The sequence below is a fragment of the Schistocerca americana genome, unplaced genomic scaffold (genome assembly GCF_021461395.2).
Source record: "Schistocerca americana isolate TAMUIC-IGC-003095 unplaced genomic scaffold, iqSchAmer2.1 HiC_scaffold_319, whole genome shotgun sequence".
In the NCBI taxonomy this organism is placed as follows: Eukaryota; Metazoa; Arthropoda; class Insecta; order Orthoptera; family Acrididae; genus Schistocerca; species Schistocerca americana.
In genome coordinates, this window is record NW_025726037.1 from 152501 (window position 1) to 160000 (window position 7500).

Consider the following 7500-nt stretch of genomic DNA (forward strand, 5'->3'; position numbering starts at 1 on the left):
GAGTCTTTCTAGGCCATGACCCACCGGAAGGGCGCAGCGTCCCCCACCCCAGACATGTGACGTCACACCATCGGTATTGACGACTAGACTGATTCCTTATAATCATTTGCCATACACCGGTGGAAGCTGCCGAGACGAGTAACTACATAGCGGGCTCGCCGTGTCACTAATGTACAGAGATACAACAGTTTCGACTGGAACCGGATTAAACGTATACACGGCGCTGATTAGTAATAGATAGAGCCATCAGAATACAGATAATGTATACAACTGTCCGTATACATGCTGAAAGACTCTGCTCACAATCACAACCACACGTCAGCCACACACCCTTATCACGCACTACTCTCTGCCTGTAACACGCACACAGACAATATGTAAGCACCAGCATGGAACAACACCCAGTGCATCCTCTCCGCCACATTAGACAATCCACACTGTCATAACCAGACTGGGAGGTCCACTCAGAAAACAGAATATCCCACCCACCCGACAACCACCATTGCTCAGCCAAGCCACCAACACCCACACATGTCCTACACAGGGGTGCACCCAACATCACAATACTGCCTCCTCTCACAGCACACAAACAATGGCAGGAATGAAAGACACAGGTCTGCCACAAGCATGGAATGAGAGCGCCGCCTGTCATGAGCCAAAGGTGCATCCTGACGTGGCAAATCAGATGATGCCGCAGGCATCCACTTACTATAATCACAATCAACAAACCGGCCGCCCCGCCCCGCCCCCCATTAAACCTTTCCTTACAACAATGTGTACCTTAACCTAACCTATATCGTACCGTAACCTAACCTATATCGTACCGTAACCTAACCTATGTCGTACCGTAACCTAACCTATGTCGTACCGTAACCTAACCTATGTCGTACCGTAACCTAACCTATGTCGTACCGTAACCTAACCTATGTCGTACCGTAACCTAACCTATGTCGTACCGTAACCTAACCTATGTCGTACCGTAACCTAACCTATGTCGTACCGTAACCTAACCTATGTCGTACCGTAACCTAACCTATGTCGTACCTTAACCTAACCTATGTCGTACCTTAACCTAACCTATGTCGTACCTTAACCTAACCTATGTCGTACCTTAACCTAACCTATGTCGTACCTTAACCTAACCTATGTCGTACCTTAACCTAACCTATGTCGTACCTTAACCTAACCTATGTCGTACCTTAACCTAACCTATGTCGTACCTTAACCTAACCTATGTCGTACCTTAACCTAACCTATGTCGTACCTTAACCTAACCTATGTCGTACCTTAACCTAACCTATGTCGTACCTTAACCTAACCTATGTCGTACCTTAACCTAACCTATGTCGTACCTTAACCTAACCTATGTCGTACCTTAACCTAACCTATGTCGTACCTTAACCTAACCTATGTCGTACCTTAACCTAACCTATGTCGTACCTTAACCTAACCTATGTCGTACCTTAACCTAACCTATGTCGTACCTTAACCTAACCTATGTCGTACCTTAACCTAACCTATGTCGTACCTTAACCTAACCTATGTCGTACCTTAACCTAACCTATGTCGTACCTTAACCTAACCTATGTCGTACCTTAACCTAACCTATGTCGTACCTTAACCTAACCTATGTCGTACCTTAACCTAACCTATGTCGTACCTTAACCTAACCTATGTCGTACCTTAACCTAACCTATGTCGTACCTTAACCTAACCTATGTCGTACCTTAACCTAACCTATGTCGTACCTTAACCTAACCTGTATTGCGCCTTAACCTAACCTGTATTGCGCCTTAACCTAACCTGTATTGCGCCTTAACGTAACCTGTATTGCGCCTTAACGTAACCTGTATTGCGCCTTAACGTAACCTGTATTGCGCCTTAACGTAACCTGTATTGCGCCTTAACGTAACCTGTATTGCGCCTTAACGTAACCTGTATTGCGCCTTAACGTAACCTGTATTGCGCCTTAACGTAACCTGTATTGCGCCTTAACGTAACCTGTATTGCGCCTTAACGTAACCTGTATTGCGCCTTAACGTAACCTGTATTGCGCCTTAACGTAACCTGTATTGCGCCTTAACGTAACCTGTATTGCGCCTTAACGTAACCTGTATTGCGCCTTAACGTAACCTGTATTGCGCCTTAACGTAACCTGTATTGCGCCTTAACGTAACCTGTATTGCGCCTTAACGTAACCTGTATTGCGCCTTAACGTAACCTGCATTGCGCCTTAACGTAACCTGCATTGCGCCTTAACGTAACCTGTATTGCGCCTTAACGTAACCTGTATTGCGCCTTAACGTAACCTGTATTGCGCCTTAACGTAACCTGTATTGCGCCTTAACGTAACCTGTATTGCGCCTTAACGTAACCTGTATTGCGCCTTAACGTAACCGATATTGCGCCTTAACGTAACCTATATTGCGCCGTAACGTAACCTATATTGCGCCGTAACGTAACCCACATTGCCCCTTAACGTAACCCACATTGCCCCTTAACGTAACCCACATTGCCCCTTAACGTAACCCAACACACGTTGGGCCTTAACCCAACACACGTTGGGCCTTAACCCAACACACGTTGGGCCTTAACCCAACACACGTTGGGCCTTAACCCAACACACGTTGGGCCTTAACCCAACACACGTTGGGCCTTAACCCAACACACGTTGGGCCTTAACCCAACACACGTTGGGCCTTAACCCAACACACGTTGGGCCTTAACCCAACACACGTTGGGCCTTAACCCAACACACGTTGGGCCTTAACCCAACACACGTTGGGCCTTAACCCAACACACGTTGGGCCTTAACCCAACACACGTTGGGCCTTAACCTGCTCTGTAATTGTCATACGACGCGTTAAATTAGTGTAGTGTTGCCTAACTGCAACCCCCGCAATATAGTTTGCTACTCGCACTGCCCGGTCCCCAGTGTATCGCTTCATGTTAAACACCTTGCAGCTATACACTGTAATGTGGATGGCAGCAGGACGTACATGCTCAATGCCCTTTGCAGTTGTTCATTGGCATTTGCAGTTGTTCATTGGCATTCGCATGTGCGAAGCACTTAGCCTACGCTGTGGTACGGCCTGTGTCAACTGTCCGCTGATGTTGTACGTCCAAATCACACACTGTACTGCACATTGGTCCTCATGTACTGAATGATACATCGTGGTACATGTGACCGTACAACGACTGCGCCAACAACGGCGAACCATGCGGTCCAAATGTTGTGCACTCAGCTACGTGTCGTCTCCCTATAAGAGCTGGATTGCAGTGTGGTATGCCCTGGATGGCGATCAGCATGAGCCGTCTGTTGATGTAGTGGCGCGTGTTGTCAGACGTAGTCGTCTCTTCTCACACACCGTGATAGCATGGTGCACTGCGTTCCACATCTGCGACATGCGACAGAGGCCGGTTGACAGTCGTTCGCGCAATGGACATCGCATACGTACGGGGGCCACCTTCCACGTGTTCGCGAAGCGTGCACATGTTGTTGCGTGTATGTGGGCAGACATAGTGTGTCGTGACACCTGACACAGGCATGCAACAATCGTTGAATTTGCAAATGGCGATGGACGCCTACGTTTGCTGGTGACGTTATGCAAATGAACAACTGGTAAACCGTTGTGGTGCGGTTGTTCTCGCTAGAGGTGAATCAGTGATGGCGACGATCGGTTGAGCTACCAACCGGTTGTTCCAGCGATACCCACCATGCCCACGAACGTGAATGGCATCTGGGTGTGAAGCGATACGCGGCGGTGGCTGGGTGGGACCGTCCCCGGCCGGTGAGGGGGGGCCTCCCGGCGTGCTGGCCGCGCGGTGCGTGGGCGCACGCGCTACAGCCGGCTGGTGGGGGCGGCCAGTGGCAGGCGCGCCGGCCGACGGAGGCGGCAGGCGGCGCAGCTGCGCGCCGGCGCACCCTGCACGCGGCGCCGTGCGGCCAAAGTAGGTCCTCGCGGGCCCGGTGCGAAGCGCGGTGGACATCTGCAGTGTGCTGGTCCGATTGAGGACTGTGTGCGCTGAGGATGCGCCGCCGCCCGGCGCTCGGCGCCGCGACGCCGTCTGCTGCTCGGTCGCCTCTGCGGTTCTCGCAGGTGGTTTGTATCGCAGCTGTGCGGACGTGTTGGCGCGTGCGCTGTGCTGGGAGAGTTCGCTTCGGCACCCAAGTGGGGCTTTTGTCCTTCTGTGGCGCTGGCGTTGGAGCTGCCGGTCACCGTAGGTGGCGCGTGTTGTCTCCCGCCGGCAATGCCACGACAGCACGCTCCCGGGCCTCTGTCGGCAGCGGCAAGCTCAGTTGGGAGCACGGGTGGTCGCACCTAAAGCGTCTACTCGCCAAACTCCGGGCGATTGCGCCTCTCTCGAACCCGACCAAGTACTTAGGACGGCGCTGCGCGCCGCCGGGACCTGAGAGGGTTTCGAGGTGTATTGTGCAGGGGAGCTCAGCCTCCTCCTGTTTGCAGAATAATTGAGCGGACGCTTGCGTGTTCGCGCGGGCCCCCGGGACACACTCCCGGGCGGCCGGCTGCTCAGCTCTAGTTGACGCAGCTCCCTGGTTGATCCTGCCAGTAGTCATATGCTTGTCTCAAAGATTAAGCCATGCATGTCTCAGTACAAGCCGCATTAAGGTGAAACCGCGAATGGCTCATTAAATCAGTTATGGTTCCTTAGATCGTACCCACGTTACTTGGATAACTGTGGTAATTCTAGAGCTAATACATGCAAACAGAGTCCCGACCAGAGATGGAAGGGACGCTTTTATTAGATCAAAACCAATCGGTCGGCTCGTCCGGTCCGTTTGCCTTGGTGACTCTGAATAACTTTGGGCTGATCGCACGGTCCTCGTACCGGCGACGCATCTTTCAAATGTCTGCCTTATCAACTGTCGATGGTAGGTTCTGCGCCTACCATGGTTGTAACGGGTAACGGGGAATCAGGGTTCGATTCCGGAGAGGGAGCCTGAGAAACGGCTACCACATCCAAGGAAGGCAGCAGGCGCGCAAATTACCCACTCCCGGCACGGGGAGGTAGTGACGAAAAATAACGATACGGGACTCATCCGAGGCCCCGTAATCGGAATGAGTACACTTTAAATCCTTTAACGAGTATCTATTGGAGGGCAAGTCTGGTGCCAGCAGCCGCGGTAATTCCAGCTCCAATAGCGTATATTAAAGTTGTTGCGGTTAAAAAGCTCGTAGTTGGATTTGTGTCCCACGCTGTTGGTTCACCGCCCGTCGGTGTTTAACTGGCATGTATCGTGGGACGTCCTGCCGGTGGGGCGAGCCGAAGGCGTGCGACGCGCCTCGTGCGTGCTCGTGCGTCCCGAGGCGGACCCCGTTGCAATCCTACCAGGGTGCTCTTGAGTGAGTGTCTCGGTGGGCCGGCACGTTTACTTTGAACAAATTAGAGTGCTTAAAGCAGGCAAGCCCGCCTGAATACTGTGTGCATGGAATAATGGAATAGGACCTCGGTTCTATTTTGTTGGTTTTCGGAACCCGAGGTAATGATTAATAGGGACAGGCGGGGGCATTCGTATTGCGACGTTAGAGGTGAAATTCTTGGATCGTCGCAAGACGAACAGAAGCGAAAGCATTTGCCAAGTATGTTTTCATTAATCAAGAACGAAAGTTAGAGGTTCGAAGGCGATCAGATACCGCCCTAGTTCTAACCATAAACGATGCCAGCCAGCGATCCGCCGCAGTTCCTCCGATGACTCGGCGGGCAGCCTCCGGGAAACCAAAGCTTTTGGGTTCCGGGGGAAGTATGGTTGCAAAGCTGAAACTTAAAGGAATTGACGGAAGGGCACCACCAGGAGTGGAGCCTGCGGCTTAATTTGACTCAACACGGGAAACCTCACCAGGCCCGGACACCGGAAGGATTGACAGATTGATAGCTCTTTCTTGATTCGGTGGGTGGTGGTGCATGGCCGTTCTTAGTTGGTGGAGCGATTTGTCTGGTTAATTCCGATAACGAACGAGACTCTAGCCTGCTAACTAGTCGCGTGACATCCTTCGTGCTGTCAGCGATTACTTTTCTTCTTAGAGGGACAGGCGGCTTCTAGCCGCACGAGATTGAGCAATAACAGGTCTGTGATGCCCTTAGATGTTCTGGGCCGCACGCGCGCTACACTGAAGGAATCAGCGTGTCTTCCTAGGCCGAAAGGTCGGGGTAACCCGCTGAACCTCCTTCGTGCTAGGGATTGGGGCTTGCAATTGTTCCCCATGAACGAGGAATTCCCAGTAAGCGCGAGTCATAAGCTCGCGTTGATTACGTCCCTGCCCTTTGTACACACCGCCCGTCGCTACTACCGATTGAATGATTTAGTGAGGTCTTCGGACTGGTACGCGGCATTGACTCTGTCGTTGCCGATGCTACCGGAAAGATGACCAAACTTGATCATTTAGAGGAAGTAAAAGTCGTAACAAGGTTTCCGTAGGTGAACCTGCGGAAGGATCATTACCGACTAGACTGCATGTCGTTCGATGTGCGTGTCGTGTCGCGCAACACGCTACCTGTACGGCTCGCAGTAGCCGTGCGCCGCGTGCGGAACCACGCGTGCTTCTCAAAACTAACGCCAATGTTGTGTGGTACGAGCGCTGAAGCGCTGGAGCGGCTGGCCTGCGGCACCTGGCGCCTGGCGCCGGTTTTGAATGACTTTCGCCCGACTGCCTGTCCGCTCCGGTGTGGAGCCGTACGACGCCCATCGGCCGTGAGGCCGTTGGACACAGAATGCTTGAACAGGGGCCGCCACACGCCTACGTCCCGCCTATGCAACTGTCTTGAAAGAGACAGTGGAAACTAAGAAAAGATCACCCAGGACGGTGGATCACTCGGCTCGTGGGTCGATGAAGAACGCAGCAAATTGCGCGTCGACATGTGAACTGCAGGACACATGAACATCGACGTTTCGAACGCACATTGCGGTCCATGGATTCCGTTCCCGGGCCACGTCTGGCTGAGGGTCGGCTACGTATACTGAAGCGCGCGGCGTTTGCCCCGCTTCGCAGACCTGGGAGCGTCGCGGCCGCCTGTGGGGCCGGCCGCGCCTCCTGAAACGTGCGATGCGCGCCCGTCGCCTGGCGGTTCGCATACCGGTACTTACTCGGTAGCGTGCACAGCCGGCTGGCGGTGTGGCGTGCGACACCTCGTACAACGACCTCAGAGCAGGCGAGACTACCCGCTGAATTTAAGCATATTACTAAGCGGAGGAAAAGAAACTAACAAGGATTCCCCCAGTAGCGGCGAGCGAACAGGGAAGAGTCCAGCACCGAACCCCGCAGGCTGCCGCCTGTCGTGGCATGTGGTGTTTGGGAGGGTCCACTACCCCGACGCCTCGCGCCGAGCCCAAGTCCAACTTGAATGAGGCCACGGCCCGTAGAGGGTGCCAGGCCCGTAGCGGCCGGTGCGAGCGTCGGCGGGACCTCTCCTTCGAGTCGGGTTGCTTGAGAGTGCAGCTCCAAGTGGGTGGTAAACTCCATCTGAGACTAAATATGACCA

At 53.2% G+C, this 7500-nt stretch overlaps 2 non-coding genes and 1 pseudogene across 2 annotated transcripts; all 3 read left to right on the forward strand.

The window, feature by feature from the left end:
* Nucleotides 1-4552: 4552 nt before the first annotated feature.
* On the forward strand, nt 4553-6462 carry LOC124579978. The gene has a single exon (XR_006973103.1). It is a non-coding gene; the product is annotated as a small subunit ribosomal RNA (ribosomal RNA).
* Nucleotides 6463-6813: 351 nt separating this feature from the next.
* On the forward strand, nt 6814-6968 carry LOC124579966. Its single transcript, XR_006973092.1, has one exon. It is a non-coding gene; the product is annotated as a 5.8S ribosomal RNA (ribosomal RNA).
* A 188-nt stretch (nt 6969-7156) lies between these two features.
* LOC124579997 overlaps nt 7157-7500 on the forward strand; it is a 7963-nt pseudogene continuing 7619 nt past the window's right edge.